Consider the following 19,346-nt stretch of genomic DNA (forward strand, 5'->3'; position numbering starts at 1 on the left):
GTTGCCTGGAACTCCATTGCCCACCAGCCGGCTGTATAACCTCTCTGGTCCGGAGAAGGCGGCCATGGAGAGGTATATCACGGAGTCACTGGAGGCGGGCTTGATTCGTCCGTCATCCTCACCGGTGGCGGCGGGTTTTTTCTTTGTGGACAAGAAAGATGGATCTCTTCGACCCTGCATTGATTTTCGGGGTCTTAATGATATAACGGTGAAGAACAAATACCCTCTTCCTCTGATCTCTTCTGCTTTTGAACCTGTACAGGACGCGGTCATTTTCACGAAGCTGGACCTTCGCAATGCGTACCATCTGGTGCGCATACGCCAGGGAGATGAGTGGAAAACGGCTTTTAACACACCGCGTGGACATTATGAATATCTGGTAATGCCTTTCGGTCTGACTAACGCGCCGGCGGTGTTTCAAGCATTGATTAATGATGTGCTACGGGACTTTTTGAATCGGTGTGTGTTCGTTTACCTTGATGACATTCTTGTTTTTTCACGATCTTTTGAGGACCATGTTCAGCAGGTGCGCAGCGTTTTGCAGCGGCTTTTGGAAAACAAACTTTTTGTGAAAGCGGAAAAGTGTGAGTTTCATGCTAGTTCTGTGTCGTTCCTGGGCTATGTCTTTGCTAAGGGGCAGGTTAGGCCCGATCCTGGTAAAATCAGGGCAATTGCTGATTGGCCGACTCCTCCCTCGCGCAAACACTTGCAGAGGTTTCTGGGGTTTGCTAATTTTTATCGCCGGTTTATCAAGAACTACAGTCAGATCACTCTTCCGCTCACCCGGCTGACGTCCTTGGCTCGAGTTTTCAGTTGGTCGCCTGAGGCCGAGCAGGCGTTTACTCGGTTGAAGGAGTTGTTTTGCTCCGCGCCCGTCCTCGTTCACCCCGATGGTTCCAGACAGTTTGTTGTGGAGGTGGATGCTTCTGATGCGGGTGCAGGAGCCGTGTTGTCGCAGCGCTCGCCTGACGATGGCCGTCTCCATCCGTGCGCGTTTTTTTTCGCGAATATGTGTTGGCCTGCGACACCTGTGCGCGCAATAAGAGCCGTCACCTGGCCCCTCCCGGGCTGCTGCACCCCTTGCCTGTCCCGGGTCGGCCCTGGTCGCATATTGCAGTTGACTTTGTTACTGGGTTACCGCGTTCCGCTAATCACTCGGTTATTGTCACCATTGTTGACAGGTTCTCCAAGGCAGCACATTTTGTTCCTCTCTCTAAGCTCCCTTCTGCCCTCGAAACTGCGCGTTTGCTCGTTGATCATGTTTTTCGGTTGCATGGGATTCCTTTGGACATTGTGTCTGACAGGGGGCCTCAGTTTGTTTCTTGGGTGTGGAAGGCTTTTTGTACTGCTTTGGGGGTGGGGGTGAGCCTTTCCTCGGGCTATCATCCGCAGTCTAATGGACAGACTGAAAGGGCTAATCAGCAGCTGGAGTCCGCCTTGCGCTGTGTGGCCTCCTCTGACCCCGCTTCCTGGAGTAGTCATCTTGCCTGGATTGAATATGCTTATAATTCCCTCACCTCGGCAGCTACTGGTTTTTCTCCGTTTGAGATATGCCTTGGATATCAGCCGCCACTGTTTCCTTCTCAGGAGGCGGAGATTGCGGTTCCGGCAGTGCAGGACCATTTACGCCGCAGTCGGAGGATCTGGCGCCAGACTAAGGCAGCGCTGCTCCGGACCGCAACTCAGACTCGCCGTGCTGCTGATCGGAGGAGGACGCCCGCGCCTCAATACACTGTGGGTCAACGGGTTTGGCTGTCCTCTGCAAATGTTCCTCTGAAGTGCGTGTCCAGGAAGCTTGCTCCTCGCTTCCTGGGTCCTTTCACCATCCAACGCATCATCAACCCTGTTTCTGTGAGGCTGCAACTGCCGGCTTCCATGAAGGTTCATCCCACGTTTCATGTTTCCCAACTCAAGCCTGTCTCTCGCAGCCCACTGTGCCCACCCTTGGAACCACCTCCGCCTGCCCAGGTTGTGGACGGCGGCCCTGTCTATTCGGTCCGGCGGCTGCTGGATGTGCGCCGTCGTGGTCGTGGTTTCCAGTTTTAGGTGGACTGGGAGGGGTATGGCCCGGAGGAGCGCTCCTGGATTCCTGGGGCCTTTGTTGTGGACCCGGGTCTTATTGTGGATTTTTACAGGAGGCATCCTGACAAGCCGGGAGGACCGCCAGGAGGCGCCCCTTGAGGGGGGGATACTGTTAGGAGGTGGTGGGTAGGTTTATTGTTGTTTTTTGGGTTTTGTTTTCCTTCTTGGCACAGGTAGGCGGGGCGGGGCTTGATGGCATTCCGGCACACCTGCGGCGCATCGGACGTCATTAGGGAGCGCTTTTATGGAGCTGAATCTCGGACGTCTGGTGTCGGAGTATTGTCGTCTCATAAGTGGTAACGTGTCGGTGCAAGCTGAATCTGTGGATTCCACGCAATTGAGCTGCATGTCTTAGGATCCATCATCTGCCTGCTTCTCCTTTGTTTTAGTCTGTCCCGCTGCCTGTTCGCCTGCCTAGTTTTCGGTGTGTGGGCTTTTGTGGATCCGTGACGGAGAATTGCTTCATACCCGGCTGTGACCACCGCTACACCTGTATGTCGGTGTTGCAAGTAAGCTCTCCAACTCTCCTCGTCCACTTTTAGTTGAACTCTCGGCGATCGACGCTCTCTAACTTTGTTTGTCCCTCGCTTTTTAGGTAATTCCGGTGCGTCATCGGTCCGCCCGCATACCCCGGCTCCGTCTTATCCTGTCAGCGTTGCTCTCCGTGTACATTTTTTATCTGTCACTGTATATAGCCCCTTTCCTTGTAAATATTCCCTCATCTGTGTACATAAAACCTGCATCACTACAAGCCTGTGCTCGTGTGTTTCTGCCACTAATCCATTCGGGTAAGGTCCCCTTAACAAGATGTCCAGTAGTGGTTTGACAAATCTCGTGCTTAAAAGCTTTTGGTAACACTTTGAAATACAACCCATGACTAAGGGCATAACTCCTGTGCAGAGAAGGGGAAAGAGATGGGCGGATTACAGTAACACGTTACAAGTAACGTGTTACTGTAATACAATTACTTTTTCCGAGTAATGAGTAAAGTAAGGGATTGCTATTGCAAAAAAGGTAATTAGATTACTGTTACTTTCCCGTAAGCACGCTGCATTACTAAAACCGTGATTTTTTTGCGAGAGTGTCTCATGACAATGACGTAAGCTAGTGCGACGTTCGTGGCAACAGCTGTGTGCAGATCGACAATGGATAATATATCAAGTGCGGGAGAGAGTATGAGCGTGAAGCATTTAAAGCGTGGAAGTACTGACCTAACTTTGAGTTTGACTCAAAGTTAGTTACAATATAATATTTATATTGTACGAACGTGATAATTATGTATATTGTAATAACGTGATATTATGTTGTTCAAACGTGAAAGGTATATTGTACAAACATGATAGTATATTGTACAAACAGGAAAAGTATCTTGTTAGAACAATAAACTTTTCACGTTATAACGTGATACACTTGTATTTTTCTTTTGCCTGGGTGGCAGCTCTACGCTTCCGTAAACAAGACTGCTGAGTCTTTGATTTTATTTATTTTCTGCTGTGTTTTACTTGCATCTATTTGAAAGACTGAGTGTAAACACAAAAACTATTTTATTTTATGTGCTTGAATGTGCAGAAAATAGGTTTAAATGTTAAACAAATTTCTTCCAGTCAGAGAATGTTGCATATAATTTAATGTTTGCTTGATGCATAAAGTTAAAGGATTAAAACTAATAAAACAAGTTTTAAAAAGAGACTTTTTCATTTGATTACATTTTATATGACGGATTATGCAGGAACAGTAGAATTGGGCTGAACAATCTATTGACAGAGTGTAGCAGAAGTGCAGTAACGCAGCGTGCTTACGGGAAAGTAACAGTAATGTAATAATTTTTTTTGCAATAATAATCCCTATATTCGTTACCTGAAAAAGTAATCGGAGTACACGTTACTGCCCAATTCAGAATTGAATTGAATTGAATTGAATCTTTATTTTGAACATGTTAAAAAAAATCAATTATTTTTACTAATAAACACGTAAAGGTAGGCACACTAGATAGAGACTGGACATACTGTAATTTAAGTAGTCTAGTAGGTGGGTAAGTAGGTCATTTTAAGTAATGTGTAACTTTAGTTATTTCACAGGAAAAGGGACACTTCTTTCCTGTGAACTTCTTTTCAAAGTCATGTTTAAGCAGTAAGTGTGAAAGAAAAAAAATGTTAGACTTGGCTCCATCATTATAAGATCAGATAGTTACTTATCAGTACTTAAAATTACTAACAGTATAATCTTTTTTTGTAAAAAACCTGATTTCTTACCCCCTAACTGTAGTGTGTATTCCTTGAAGAATTTGTACGTAAATATAATTACTCTGTAATTTCATATAAAATATAAGAATAAGAATTGTACCCTTAGTCATGGGCTTTATTTTAAAGCGTTACAAAAATGGTGCACTTAATAAACACCAGAAACATATCGCTTCTGCTGTATTTTAATTTGCATAACACAGCAGGTGATACCATGGAAAATAGTTAATACTATCAAAATAGAGTCACTGCCATATCACCTAACACAGAGAAAGAAAAAACTAAACCAAAAAGAGGCACTAAGTAGAAGAACAGAGCTGTCCTTACAGAAAACACAATGACTGTCAGGGCAGGATGTCGACATTTTAGAAGCAGAGGTTACAGCCTGTGAGATGAGAACTGACTTAATCGAGCATAGCAGATGAGACAGCACACGGTGAGTCAGTATGTGCACAAGTGAAAACTCTCGACACATAAGCACGCACGCAATTCCACTCCAGTGCCCTCATGGACAGAGAGCTACTATGTGCTGTAGCCATCAAACTAACCCTGTCATCCAAAAATAATCTCCATGCACAAGTGTTCTCTGTTTGGAGGCTATCCAGGTTGCAGTCAAGAAAAGATCACAGTCTTGAGCTTAATCATTACACAAGACAAGCTCAGAGCCACGCAAACAATACTGTGAAGCTGCACCTGGAGTGGCAGTTCAGATCAAAACAATATGCAGTATATCTTAAATTTATTTAATAGTATGTTAAACAGGTAAGACGTATTCATTCTAGGGAACAGCTACAACTGGGGGTTATGTACTTTTATTATACGTATTTAACCTGATGATGGAATAAAAAAGAATAACAAAAAATTATAATTCTAATAAATATAAGGGAGACAAGAATATCTTACTAGATTTCATAGTTTGTGCTTAAGCTGTTCAGCCGTCACTCAAAACTAAAAATGTTACCCTATAACTACACTTATTCAGAAATCCAGAAACACTCAAACATTGTGAACACTGTGAATCAGTTTCTAGGAATTATGCATGACTATCCAATCTACTACGATCAGAGACATTCCCATGGAGATTAAAAGCTCATTATGATAGAGTTTCTATTTTTCAGCAAAGCACAATGATGGATCAAATACCAAATTTGGTGTGTCAGACTACACACAGTACTGTGTTTTCTGCCACGCCTTTCTTAATATTTTGTAAGGAAAATGAGATCTTGACTTAAAAGGCAACAACCTTCAGTATGAACACCTTTATTTTTTCACACAGTGCAAATTCTCACTTTTATGTAATGTCTTTAAGTAGTCTTCAGGAACAGTTCTCCAGGCTTCTTGAAGGACAATCAAAGCTCTTCTTTGGATGTTAACTGCCTTTAGATGACCCCACTCTACTTTAATAATGTTGAGGTCCAGGCTCTGAGGTGGCTAATCCATGACTGATAGTATTCTACTTCGTGCTTTTCTAGACAGTTATGCTTTTATTGCACTGGCCATGAGATCATTATGATCACTTTTACGTGTTCATAATTTATCAATCTTTACAAAATCCAATAAAAGCAAAAATGCCCCAAAAAATGGAACAAAACTTTGGATTCACCACTCCATCAGACCTGTTGCCACTGATTTTCAGTCCAGTTCTTGTGTAATTTGGCATACCTCTGCTTTTTCTGTTTCTCTTCCTTAAGTACTGACTTCTTGACAGCTACCCTTCCACTGAGACCCTTTCTGATGAGGCTTCAACAAACAGTACATGGATCAGCTAAACAGCCACGTCCTGTGTCAGGTCTTTGCTGTATTCTATTCTGTTTCTTAAGGACAACACTTTCAAATGCTGTTCATATGCTACGGATCGTTGTTTAGGCCTGCTGTTTGTTCCTTTGAAATGAGGGCTTGCTCAAGACCTTTGCTCAGCACTGTAAATTTAGTGGACTTCAATTGAATATATTGCTGTGATACCTTTAAAGGTCCGAAGAAATGCACTCTAACTTTTTCTTCATCACTGCTTTGGCTTTTTAGATATGCAATGAATGTACCCTTGGGTGGCAAAGATGCTCTGCTGTTCTGCGTATTGAAGGATTCAGAGCAGGAATTTAAAATGCCAGGCTTGTTCAGGTGAAGGTTAGGGGAAAACAAGCTCTCTTTGTTATAGAGATGCCAACCTGACAACCTTTACAGAAAGGGAAAAAAGTCTTTAATTAAAATAATACAGCACAATAAAAGGTCTAGAATGAGGCTTTTTGTAGCGACAGTAAAAACTAATGAGTCTCCTTAACAATAAAAGTATTCAGCAGGTTGCAGCAACACTAAAAGAAATTAGACAGGAAAGAATAAAACACAAAACCCTGAAAATATTTATTAAATTGACTACACAGAAGAAGACGTGTGTGTGTGTGTGTGTGTGTGTGTGTGTGTGTGTGTGTGTGTGTGTGTGTGTGTGAGTGTGTGTGTGTGTGTGTGTGTGTGTGTGTGTGTGAGTACATCTGTGTATGTGTGATGTGTGTGAGATACAGCCACAGTGTTGTAAAAATCCAAACTATTACCAACTTCCAGACTCTGTTCATTTAAATGGAAATTAACACATAACTTCACTTCAATCCTTATTTAACTTCAACTTTTGCTCCATTCGTTTTTACACTAGAGATGTACCGACACACTCGTGTATTATCAATTCACAAACTGGCATCAACTTTGGGAAAAGGCAAACTTACAGCAAGTAAAAAAAACCTACCTAAGGTTTTACACAGTGAGCAAAGACATGTTATGTAAACTATGGCAATACTCCATATTAAATATTAAGTAGTGTTCTGTTTTATTTGCATCAAGCTACTTCCCTGAATGTGTTTTGTATCTATTTCTTCAAGCTGCACAACAAGTTACAAAAATAGTGAAATCAGCTTGTCAGTGTTTTCTGATGTCATTCATTTGAATATCATAACTCATACAGCAGTGGTAAAATACTACAAGACAAATGCAATTCGAGCAAAGACATTTAAGGAGAGAGGCAGAGAGTGACAGCTTTAAAAAAAGAGACAAGATGAGAGAAACTTATACTGATGTGCTAGCTGTAGAATATGAGTACAGCAAAGTCAGAATACAGATTTACTGAATTTAAATCCACCAAAACACTTTCTAAGCTACACTATCTGCAGTACATTTAGGATGTCTTACATGTGCTGCATAAATGGCCCTAACCATAAAGACTTGCTTCATGTTCAAATGAGGGGACAGAGACAGCATAAGTTTGAGTGACATCTGCATAAAGAATTGGCTGTTAGTCAGCGCAGTCCATTCTTCTCCCTTTCTCTTTAGTTTCTGCACAACCTCAAAGTAATTTCTTTCTGTTTTCCATCACTATGCTGAAAAGCTGGCAAGGTAAACTTTTCATGAAATTCTGCTCTTTTTGTCCTTTAGTCTTACTCGTAGTGATTGTGACCAGTAAACTAAATTTTAACTTTATCTTTTCTCAAAAGAGCAGCGGGCTTATCCACATGCTGCTTTGATAAGGTCACATGTATGGGCTCCTTCTGGCGACGCATCGTATTTGAGCATCAACACCACCACTTCTGTGTCAGGGAGACCACACTACTGTTGTGTACTGATACTTTTTTTTGCCTTTCTCTCCTGCAAACAAGCATTTTTATCTTGGTCCTCCAGATCTTTGCTTGACTTCCACAGTCACGCTTAAATGCCATTTCCTGATGAAACTTTGGACATGGGATTTTTCAAGGTTCTTTATATTTTTACGGACTGCTGCTGCTTTGAAGGAATCGATTAGCCTCATTTAAAGTTGCCTGCACGGCTTACGTAACTCCATGGCTGTTAAGTGCTGCTACATTCACATTTAATGAATATAAAAAGCAACAATATTTGATAAAGGCTATATTTTGATGCATGTTTGTTGTCCAATTTAAATTGAGTTCACTTAAAAATTTGAAAAATGTGAAATATGCTACTAACACTGACAAAACGATTTCTTTTTTATTATTTCTTAAAATGCCCTTGCTATTTTCCACTCACTCAATTTAGGAATGAGCAGAGAAAAGGCCATACTCTGACTAACGGAAGGGTTATGCCTTGTATTTGTATGTGTGTGTGTTTGTGTATGTGTAGGTCCTTGTTACTTTTTAGCTCGCCCTTATTCCTGTTGCCTTAATAGGCTTTGCTGCTTATTTGTTACATTTACATATGAAAACCTGCACCCCGAGATCATCCGGTCAGGCCATGCCAAGAGACACTGACAGTTAAAGCTGCCATTATCAGCATAAAGGAGTAAGAGAACAGAACAGCGGTAATCCCTGTTCGGTAACATCTTCTGTGAGAAAAGGAACCATTTTGAAAAGTTTGGAAACTGCTGTGTATGGGATTTAAAGTTTTCATCTGGGGAGAGTGCCAAATCATCCCATTTGATCCAAGGGGGGAACAAAGAGCAGATTTGATGAGAGGTGTCCTCTTGTTTCTTCACTGAATTTCTTTTAACAGGCTTGTTATATAACATCCAAAAAGCTCTTCTTCTGGGTTAGTTGCCAAAATCTCTGAAATGGAGCTCCTGCTGCATTATCTAATCAGGGCTTTAGATCAATTTTATTGTGTCCATATAATGTGAATATCTCCTGAAAGACAGAACTGCATTCTTCACTAGGTCAACAGGTCTCCAGGAATTTAGTAACTGGAAGACAGAACATATCATATTTCTAACAGATCTTGTCACATATTTGATGCTCTGTGCACTTCATAACAAAGAAACTTCAATTTACTGGCTGTTCTAAGGAAGGGATAAGAGATAAACACTGCACGGGGTGAGACCATTAAGGAACACCAAAGCGTGTGTGCAGGGGAAAAGCTGCCAAATGGAAAGCTGTTGTAATTTAGGGAATAATCTTTGTTCAAGTGCATGATCACATAAGTATTTTCCAAGTATTCAGTATTCAAAACAGTAGAGATATGATAGACAGCTCCCAGAAATAACAGTTCCTACAAAAACATGGAAATCAGAGTTAGAGTATCCACAGAGAGCATGTTAGCATTTAATCACAACTAGCAAGCACCTGTAGGTGATACAACTTTAAGAAAAAGTTTGAAAAAAATTAGTGGTTGCCCAGTGACTGCAGAGAATTTTTTGCATTGCGCAACTGACTAGTGGTAGTTGCAGTGACTAACTCTGAAGAGATTGCAAGGTGATTGTCTGGATCGCTTGGTGGGAGGCAACCTGTCTCCAAACTGTCACAGTCTGACTCAAACTGACTGCAATCACACTCAAACATACTGGTAAAGTTTTGCAAATAAATGCCACCTAAATAAGTGCCAGCACCTTGGCCATCTGAGTCATGACTATGACTGTGTCATTTTGTAGTTACTGCAGCATCTATTTGGGAATTTTTGATTTTCTGTTTCAAGTCTATGAGATTCTGAATGTAGTTAGTTAATGAGAATTTCCACTGTATCCAGACAGTAACAGATTTACAACAGATCTGAACAGATTTGTCCTTTATGCTGATTTATGACAGCTAATTCCTGTTTTTTCACTTACAGATTTCATATGCACGGGCAGCACGGTGGCATCGTGGTTAGCACTGTTGCCGCACAGCAAGAAGGTCCTGAGTTCAATTCCAACATCAGGCCGGGGTCTTTCTGTGTGGAGTTTGCATGTTCTCCCCGTGTTTGCGTGGGTTCCCTCCGGGCACTCCGGCTTCCTCCCACCGTCCAAAGACATGCAGCTTGTGGGGATAGGTTAATTGGATAATCCAAATTGTCACTAGGTGTGAATGTGCGAATGAATGTGAGTGCGAATGGTTGTCTGTCCCTGTGTGTTGGCCCTGCGACAGACTGGCGACCTGTCCAGGGTGTACCCCGCCTCTCGCCCTATGACAGCTGGGATAGGCTCCAGCGACCCCCGCGACCCTGAAAAGGATAAGCGGAAGCGAATGGATGGATGGATGGATGGATAGATTTCATATAATTTGCAAATTTAAATTGCAAGCCCAGCTGGCAACTGACTGCCAGTCTGTACAGACCTGGTCTGTGTCTCTGAAGCAGGCATTTTAAAAGACATCAAGATTGCAGGTTCATTGTACATGATCGCATAAGTTCATGGCAAAGCCTGAAAATGGACATGGACACAAGTTGCCTGGTCTCTTTTGATAGATCTCACAGGAAGTGAAACTTCAACTTGAGTGTAAAAATGACCAAATAAAGTATAAATAGCTGGTCCAGTGTGAGATTCAAACTCTAGTCTCTAGTGAGAAAGAAGTGACTCATGGCTTTGCCACCACCCCCTGCCTCCTAAGATCCACTTCAATGCACTTTCAAAGTGATAGCACTACAATTTGTGTTACAAATAAATACTACCTTTAACTCAACCCTTAAATGTTACCTCAAAATGGATTTGCCATGAAGCCTTTGTTATTTTCTGTCGGACCAGCACCTATACATGACGTTGCAAATCTGAGATGGTCTTTAAATAAAATTTATTTTAAAACACAGTTTATTTTAAATCCACATAAAACACTTCATTTGGATTTCTTTGTTTTGTTTGCTGTTCCTCTATTCTCTCCCTGTCCAAGTCAGTTACACATCAAAATCTTTAAAATTTCAGATTAGGCACCAAAAAACCCCTGAAAAAAACATTTGCACTGTAGCTGGCAATAGGTTGTGTAAAGTTGTTTCACTGGTTTGTTTTGTGTTAACAATCCCCCTGAACAGTCCTAAGGGGCAAGAATAATTGGCAAAGGAGTGGAAGTGGCCTCAGTCTGTTGCTGCAAAATGTCCAGCATTATCAGAGAAGGATATCATCGACTTCAATTTGGAAAGGAGAAAACTATACTGCAGATAGCAAATGCCCAAGGGGAAGAGAAAGCATTAGGTCCTCACATTGTCCGCGGATGAAGTTCAGTGGTTGGCAGCGAAAAATCTTTCTCTAAGGGGTCCACAGGCACACTCAAACAAACAATAGAAGCTTTCTGAAAGAACTCAAGCTCGTGGCCAAATTTGACCCACTTTTGAAAGGGCACATTGTCAGGATGAACTCAGTGAGAGCCCACATGAAAAGATCATGCATTCCATAACGCCAAACCACAAAAATCATAGTAATAATACTTTTTTTTAGCTAAAGTGTCTGATGTCGGGTGCACCAAGCATTTGGTTCATTTTTTGAAATCCTTCCAAGAACTAAATATCCCCTCTGAAGACTACACAGGTAAGGCATATGAGAGAGATGGTATCCACCATAACTTGTACAGCAACAGACAGAAATAATGTAAAGTGTTAGTTCAAGGCATAATCAATTATAATATGTTACTGCAAGTGTAAGATATTAGATGGCTTATTCAGGTTATTCAGGCCTGAGAGGGAGAATTTTGATTGTTTTATATGTTCGAGACGGTCAAAATGTTTAATCGTGCAACAAGGTGGGATGATTTATGCATTTTCTTAAAAAGTAACTGAAGACAATTTTTAAGGACACATGTCTCAAAGTACAAACAAAAGCCCAACTATGAACAAATGTCAGCAAAATGTTTACGCTAGTATGACTATAAATGCTCATCACACCCTGATTCAATTAAAAGTTGTATACAGACCATGTTTCTCTCCGTCTAGAATACATAAATTATTTAAAGGCACTTCACCTATATATGTGATATGTGATCAAGGAACCCTTACTCATCAGTTTATTCAGGCTAACAGATTACTGACTTTTTGGGGTCCTCTATTTGACTTTTTCACTGCTGCTTTTAATAGGTAGCTCCCTTTTCCCTCTTTCACAGTGTTATTTTTGATGGTTGATTTGAGCAGATCATTATGAGGCTCAGTCCATTTCCTTATCAATGCTATTAGCAAGAAAAATTCTGCTGGAAGTCCAGACCGATCCAGCTTTATTTATACAACACTTTAAAACAAGCCGGTTGACCAAAGTGCACCTCCACCCTTCAGTAGGTGGCTGAGGACATTAGGAAGTGTGTTACACCTACAGAAAATTAGATACACTAAGTCAAACAAAGCAGATCTCTTTCAAAAAAAAAATGCTTTATAGTCACCAGTCTGATTGAATAGTTTAATGAATCTTCATTGGGCTCATGGATAAACAATGCAGTATTGTACTATGAAAATTCAAAACATGTTTTGTTTGTTGTTCATTTTGTTTTGTATACCTGCATCTTCTAAGTCTTAAAAACTAATAATCAGAAAAAGTTACTTAAAAAAGTAATTCTGACTAAAAATAGAACTACAGCTTCTTATATTAATACTAACATCAGCAATATAAATCGGATATTTCAAAAAAAGCACTGTAAGTGCCTATTTTTTTAAAACTTGAAGGAATAAAAATCACTTTTAAGTTTCCACTGTTGCAACGTTTTCAGCTATTTCATCTTGAGTTGGGCAAAACTGTTGGTGTCTGTTAGGCAGTTGTGCCTAAAGGGAGGGTGTTTGTTATAAAGAGACTCACTTTCTGTGATCAGCTGTTGGAGATAAGTGGGTGGATCAGTTTGATGTTTTATGTTTTATGATAAAACAGCATCCAATGACACTAATTTGTGAGATTAGCATCCACCCAGATAATCCAGTCCTCTACATTTTTTATCCAACTCAATTTCATGTTCAAACATGTAAACATGGCCCATAATTACCGGCTCACACACATCCTGCTAGGGTGTATTTGAGTGGCTGTCAAGGTCCTAATTGGAGAACACTTAACGCATATGAATTGATGAGCTGTCTGAGCTGTCAGACTGTCAGGTTCCTCTGGGTCAAGGCTGTTTGTTTGCTTTCAGAGTGGATGGATGACTGCTGAGCAGGAGAGCATCTAATATTTTATGTCTTATATTAATAAAACAGTTTTCACTTGTATTTTGGGGCATTTTTCAGCATTTTGTGTGAGAAAGTTGTAGCTATAGTGTCTAGTTTTAGAGACTGCTTATAATAAAGTTCATTTGTGAACTCTTTTAGTCAAGTAAATGCATCAAATACATTGGGAAGAAAGTAGAAAGAGTATAATCTTGGGTCTTTTTTTTCTTTGTCCACAAGCATTTCACTTTCTCTTTCTTATCAACAGTCATTGAATGGATTTTTTTTTTTAAAGCAGTGCAGTGTGTCCATTTTTTTCATGCTTTCATAGTCCTGTTCATTAGGAATACCCTGCCTGCAATCATAACTCCAAAGTACAGTCAACTAATTTTCACAAAGTGAATGGATATGTTGAAAGGATCATATAATATACATTATATTGCCAAAAGTATTCACTCATCCATCAAAATCATTGAATTCAGATGTTCCAGTTATGGCCACAGGTATATAAAATCAACAATCTAGGCATGCAGGCTGCTTATACAAACATTTGTGAAAGGGCTCTCAGGGGCTCAGTGAAATCCAGCAACTGGGAACAATAGCAACTCAGCCACGGAGTACTGGATGTAAAATCAAAGAGCAGGGTCAGTGGGTGTTGAGGCACATAGTGGACAGAGGTCATCAACTTTCTGCAGAGTCAATTGCTACAGGCCTCCAAACCTCATGTGGCCTTCAGATCAGCTCAAGAACAGTAAGCAGAGAGCTTTGTGGAATGGATCTCCCTGGCTGAGCAGCTGCACCTAAGCCTTACATCACCAAATGCAAAGCGTCAGGTGCAGTGGAGTAAAGCGCACTGCCACTGGACTCCAGAGCAGTGCAGACGTGCTCTCTCAAATCACGCTTCTCTGTCTGACAATCGGATGGACGAGTCTGTGTTTGGCAGTTGCCAGGAGAACTATATTTTTCGGCCAAGTGTAAAGGTGGTGGTGGTGGTAGTTGGGGGGTGGGGTTGACATCTTAGACAATTTCATGCTCCCAGCTTTGGGGGAACAGTTTTGGGATGACCTCTTTCTGTTTCTGTTTCAACATGGCTGCACACCAGTGCATCAAGCTAGGTCCATAAAGACATGGATGAGTGAGTTTGGTTAGAACTTGACTGGCCTGCACAGAGTCCTGACCTAAACCCAGCAAAACCCAGCAACAGAGATGCAATATAGTGTATCTCTGTTGTTAATTTCCACAAAGTTAATTTCCACAAAGTGAATGTTGAAATATGTTGTAAAAATATAAAAGTTAAAAGTTTTGAGCAGAAACTGGAGGGATTGTGGGATAAAATTAATTCATTAATGGTCCACATTAAACACTGAAGTCAATAATTGGCTTGCGTAATGATCCCTTCTCCAGAGTCAGCCTGGAACTCTCTCTTTAAAAGAAAATTGACAGACAGGCATAACCTGTTTTCCTCCTTTTATCTGAAATATCAGCAGTTCTCTGGTACAGTAAAGCAATTTTTATTTGTGCTGTAACTACATGGGAATTTCACAATAAAATATAAAATGCTTTGATGTTTCACTACAAAGATAGGTGCTAATCTTCTGCTTAAGTCTTTAAAGTCAGCCACAGTTGGAACTTGCCTCTGGCTTCCTGCTTGCACACCCACACATGCATCACAGGCATAAAATACAAATGTCCCCCCCACAACTTTAACCACACCCCTGTAATACCTTATCCATATTAATTTACTCTATACTGACAGATAAATACTGGATAATGGATGAGGTTTTCGTCTCGGTAAACAGTGCAGGTCGACCTCCTCCAGTTTGGATAATACCCTCCATAAATGATTCAACGTGTCATCAGATAAAGAGGAGAAGCCTCATTACCAGAATAAAGGACATGTTACTACATCTGAGCCCACTTGTTGCTGGGAGTAATATGCTTGTCAACTTAGATGCACTGCTGGATTGAATGCCTCTGGTGTCACAAACAGTGACACACTTTTTTATAAAATTAACACAATCCTTTACCAATGTGCCAATGTGGTCAGTAAATAAGACATCCGGATAAGTGCCATCGCTAGCTCTTCTATACTCTCATAGTCATTGGTATTGGTGGGTTTATGCCAAACATATTTTACCAAAAATAGCACACTGTCAGTCTAGCCCTACAGTATTCAGATGGTATTTCAAATAAAAGAAATTTACCTCACCATAGGTACAGACTAGGAAGGATGATGTCTCTGAGGGATTGGCAGCGGGTTTCCGCAAGTAAACTCTGAGACACGTCATCTTGGAGAGAGCATGCTAGCTGCTACTGCAGACAGGGTGGTTTCAGTAGCTAAAAAGAAGACAGAGAAACCTGATCCTGCTTTGTTCATGAGCGTGTGTGTGTGTGTGTGTGTGCGTGTGTGTGTGTGTGTGTGTGTGTGTGTGTGTGTGTGTGTGTGTGTGTGTGCGTGTGTGTGTGCAGACAGAATAACAAACATATCTGACCCAGACCCTTTTTTATATATTTTGCTCCCAAGGAGCCGGACATTTTTGTAACTTTTTACAATGGACTTGCTCAACAGCCCTCCATGGTTTCTGAAGGTCTTTCACAGTTGTCTTTCAGACAATGGCTGCTTTTTCATTCATTTTCAGTCCTGACGGAGGAAGGTTTTTCTTTTTTGTTAAACCACGTAATACTGACCTATTTATCATTCACTAACAACTCAAACAACTCAAAAAGAGAAGCAATTTTAAATTTAGGCTCTTTCCAGGCTGTCACAAAAGCAAATAATTTATTCCTAATCCTTTAGCTCAATCTGTGAAAAATGCCAGCAAGGTGATTCTCAAAGTGCTATTAGCTGAAAACCTGGCATATCTCAGCATGCCTTGCAGTGTATTCTTAAAAAATTAAAGAAACTGGCAAAAAGGGAGGGCAAAAGACGAGGTGGCAAATGTGAAAAACTGTCCAAAGAAGAGCTTCAAGAGTCCTGGAGAACTATACATGAAAGCTGTGTGAGAGTTCCGGCTGTATTAAAGAATAAAGCAATGAGAAGAGAAGAGAAGAAAATATTGACTTTCAAGGTCATTAGAGTTGTTCGTGCTCTGTTTCTGCCTTTTTTGCTGCATTTCCATTTACTTGAATTACATGCATTTCAATATATCTGTGCTCCTATTTCCAATTTTTATGGCAAAATTATACATTTTACATGCTTAATGTATTATGATTTGCCTTGTATGCCTTTAACAGCACATTTTTACTGATTAACCTGAATTTTATGATTGTGTACTTTACCTATTTCTTACTATTCCTATTGAGCTACCAAGTAGCAGCGACAGCTTTCCATATGAAGTTAAACAATATCACTTTAGAAGACTGCTGCCTGATAGTGAAAAAGCATCCATCGGATGTATGAGCTGGTTGGTTTAGCACCATTTGCAGATTTGGAGACATATGGGTGACATTCACTGTACTAGACAGCTGTCAGATGGATTTGGCAAATGTTGACATACAAGAGTGTTAATGAAAAGTGAGAGCCAAGGTTAAGATATGAAAAGACTGCCCAGATTCGATCTCTTCATTCCCCGAGGTTAAAGTATTTTGCTTATATAGTTTTTAAAAGGTCAGAACTTATTTTTTTGACGTAAAATATATCTTTTCTTAAATATATTTTTCACACTAAGGTTAAAATTAACTACATGGCAGATTTATTTTGTTTCTTTGAGAAATGTGGTGATCAATTCGAGCTAACAGGAAACAGAACAGAAACAACAGCTGCCTCTAGATCAAACAACAGAAAGACAAAAAACATGTTTTAATACCCTGATTAAATAATCACCAGGGGAGCACTGTCAAACAGATAAAACTAATCCAGTGTTGTGTTTGCATGTCAAAAATCTAGATTGCTTTTGCAGCATGACTTAACACACCTTTGGGTGAAATGTGACACAAGAGCAATGGCTCCAGCACATTGTTTTGACGTCTTTCCCAGTGGCAGTGTACCAGTAACCGAGAGATGAACTTTCCAAATTAATCCCGATTACCAAGCAGACCACCCACCAAGAAGGCACCCAAATCGAGCTCTATTTAAAGGCGACGAAAAAACGGAATCTGGTTAATGGATTTCCCATCGCCTAGAGCACAAATCAGCAAGTATTGTGCACGCAGTATGCTTAGAAAGATAGCATGCACTCAGAAGCTAATTTAGGCTGACAAAAATGATATCAGTTATCTCTTTCTCCTGCCTCTTGTCCCTTCCCCTGGACTTTAAAAAGTCACGATCATTTTCCCTTTCCTCTTATTCTGTCCACCCAGAAAAAGCCCCCTTTTTCCCTTTTTTTTGGGTCCTTATCAGTTACAGTGAAAGGAAAACAAAGGACTTCTCTGAAACCCATACTGCGTTTCCCTGAAAGGAAAGATGGTCAGATAATGCTACTGTGGAATGGCCTGTTTAGGGGTGGGGGGAACGGGTATCCATATGTCAGTCTCTCACACCAAAAATATACACACTGTTTGCAGCTTTCAACAGAAATAATAGACTAATCAAACTCCCAAAAGTCCACTCTACCCTGTTTATGTCAAAACAGACAAGTTATACAAGTCCTCTCCGGTATATCCTGCTTTATTCCACAATATGTGCTCCAAAATAGCACACTGGAGAACAGTTGTACCAACGTGTCATATTTTGTCTCATAATTTTGCTGCTTTTTCTCGCCCATTGCCATTTTTTTTCTTTTTTTTAGGATTTTACTTCCATCTAATACAATCTAATTTGCACATTTTCATTGATGCACTTCGGTTTTGCACAAACTTTTGGATTTTAACTAGTTTTAAAGTTAAATATTAGTACTTTCCATGGGGTTTCAACTAGAGTAACCGAGAAATAATTTATATTTTTTACAGTCTGTCAAGCTAACATTGTGTGGCAAGCCCTAACGTACCATGACCAGAGTGCAGCAGTAGTTTTTAGTCCCTAGATGGCCAATATCACATGCCTCAAGTTGTGTTCCAAAGCCACAGTGACCCAATGATTAGATCTAACAAATAATCCTATGTCCCCATAGGGCTGACACTCAGGAAGTGCAGGAAGTGTAACAGAAAGCTTAAAAGCAGAGAAATGTGAAGAAGAGGCAATATTAGGTCCTAGTGGAAGAAGAAGGTAAAGGCGAGAGAGACTTAATTAAGATGGGAGTGATAAGCAGGCAAGAATGGGACAAGTTCCCTGAAGAGATGAATTTTCAATTTGCCCTGGAAGACAGGAGATGACTGTGCAGTTTTTTGACTGCAGGTGAATTCTATCATTTTTGAATCATAAAGGGAGAAGACTACATCCTCAGATGACCACAGGGACTGCTAAGCACCTGTTGGAGGCAGACTGAAGAGCATGGCTTCTAACTTGTTTCACTGAGTAACAGTCTATTAAGCCTATCAAAAAAACAAAAGCAATAATGACACAAAAGATCATCATGTGAAGCGAAAAAAAGGCTTAATTACAGAAACATTAAAACAGAGTACAGACACAAACTTACAATTTATGTTAAAATGCACCCACAACACAGCCAACAAGTCCGATGGACAGGCCCAAACAAACTGAGTGCAATCCATCCCTCCACAACACAGTGTGAGGACTCTGGCTGTGTGGATACTGCAGTCTGGAGGAAAGTGTAGACTTTCATTTATAGGACCTAATAATCGTTAGAGCCATAAATAGTATATAAAAGCAGAATCTATTCACAGTGATGACTTGACCTTGCATTTTGAGCATTTTTCCCCAAGCAGGAAGCTTGGACCATATTAGGACAACAGGGTACTAAGTTATCAGGTAACACTAGCAATGTGTTAGTTAGCAAGGTGCATCCATAGCACACACCAGCTAATTACAGCTAAGTAGGTACTTTCAATTGTTCCCTTATTTTCCATGGGGTCACCACAGCATATGGATCCAAATGTCTGATTTGGAAAAGATTTTAAGCCTTTCCTGATCTAAGACTTTTGCTGGGTTTGGGACTGGCACAAGGAGTAGACTAGTTTGTAAGCCCCTGACGCTGTGTGTGTGTGTGTGTGTGTGTGTGTGTGTGTGTGATCCAAGACTGAGAGGACACACAGACACACGCGCGCACACACACAAGTCCCTCCCACACCATGGACCACTAAGTAGCATTTAAAATAATCCAAAACTGGAGCGCAGGTTAAACTCTTGAATAAGCTACACCACACAACGATCCATATTGTTATTCGGCACATAACTCCATTAAA

The 19,346-nt window shown here is 40.7% G+C and overlaps 2 long non-coding RNA genes across 2 annotated transcripts in view; one reads left to right on the forward strand and one right to left on the reverse strand.

Moving 5' to 3' along the window:
- Positions 1–19,346, reverse strand: part of LOC146514214 (uncharacterized) — a 35,526-nt gene that overhangs the window by 10,341 nt on the left and 5,839 nt on the right. The window lies entirely within an intron of this gene.
- LOC146514215 (uncharacterized) lies at positions 2,036–2,882 on the forward strand. Its single transcript, XR_014875012.1, has 3 exons — positions 2,036–2,378; positions 2,472–2,591; positions 2,678–2,882. It is a non-coding gene; the product is annotated as an uncharacterized LOC146514215 (long non-coding RNA).

Source organism: Neolamprologus multifasciatus, chromosome 7, assembly GCF_963576455.1.
Source record: "Neolamprologus multifasciatus chromosome 7, fNeoMul1.2, whole genome shotgun sequence".
Lineage (NCBI taxonomy): Eukaryota > Metazoa > Chordata > Actinopteri > Cichliformes > Cichlidae > Neolamprologus > Neolamprologus multifasciatus.